At 46.0% G+C, this 1,198-nt stretch overlaps 1 non-coding gene across 1 annotated transcript; it reads left to right on the top strand.

Moving 5' to 3' along the window:
• Nucleotides 1-356: 356 nt before the first annotated feature.
• Nucleotides 357-439, top strand: Trnap-cgg (transfer RNA proline (anticodon CGG)). The gene has a single exon. It is a non-coding gene; the product is annotated as a tRNA-Pro (tRNA).
• Nucleotides 440-1,198: the final 759 nt, after the last annotated feature.

Raw genomic sequence — 1,198 nt, forward strand, 5'->3', positions numbered from 1 at the left:
GTAACGATAGTTTATTCTGCATAAGAAACCTACAGACTTTGTTTACTCTAGCTGCACACGTGATCGGTGAGAATGAAAATACGTGCCGGACCAGGTCTGTAACCCGGATACCGCACTGTATGTGAGAAATCGCTTTAAGCACTTCGGCTATCCGTACACGCTCGCTGTATAGACCCAAACTTCCATATGCCTTAAATCCTATGCTCGCACGGATGCTGTGAACCCGTGGAGAAAGAGACGTATGATTGAAGTCGCGGCCCAGTTTTTAGGCATGGCAACTGCCAATCAGTTCTGCATCTGGAGTTTCATCATACTCGAAAATGCGAATATAATTCTTGTATTTCATACAGCTGCCGGCCGGGGTGGCCGAGCGGTTCTAGGCGCTCAGTCCGGAACCGAGCGACCGCTACGGTCGCAGGTTCGAATCCTGCCTCGGGCATGGATGTGTGTGATGTCCTTAGGTTAGTTAGGTTTAAGTAGTTCTAAGTTCTAGGGGACTAATGACCTCAGCAGTTGAGTCCCATAGTGCTCAGAGCCATTTGAACCATTCATACAGGTGACGATCGTAGCAGTGCCAGTTCTTCAGACATGCATGCATGACTGAAGGTCATTGCAGGGCATATCGAAGCAACACAGGCACTGCAACGTAATAAATCCTTATTTATTTGTTACTATCGCTGTAAATTGAATCCTACAGTTTCCACATAGAACTGTATACTTATGACGAAAACAACATTAGGAATTAGAGAAATTAGCAACGAGGCACACCGGTCAAAAATTACTCGGCCCCAGAACCCATCACGCTCATACTATCTAACACCGCATCTAGCCTTGATAGTTCTGCTACCTAGGCGGCAAAACACTGATGTCGTTGGAGCAAGAGTGACATAGAAGCAGACTAGCAATGGCAAAAAGGGCATGCCTGGCCAAGAAAAGCCTACTATGTCAGACATGGGCTTAATGTGAGGAGGAAATTTCTGAGAATGTGCAATTGGAGTACAGCATTGTGTGGTATGGAAACATGGACTGTGGGAAAACCAGTAAAGAAAACAGTCGAAGCACTTAAGAGGTGCTTCTACAGAAGAATGTTGAAAATTAGGTGGACTGATAGTGAGAAGTGAGGAGGTTCTGTGCAGTATCAGATAGGAAAGGAAAGACTGGTGACGAAATGGGACGGTTGATAGGACATCCGATGGGT

This window comes from Schistocerca serialis, chromosome 10, assembly GCF_023864345.2.
Source record: "Schistocerca serialis cubense isolate TAMUIC-IGC-003099 chromosome 10, iqSchSeri2.2, whole genome shotgun sequence".
NCBI classification, from domain to species: domain Eukaryota; kingdom Metazoa; phylum Arthropoda; class Insecta; order Orthoptera; family Acrididae; genus Schistocerca; species Schistocerca serialis.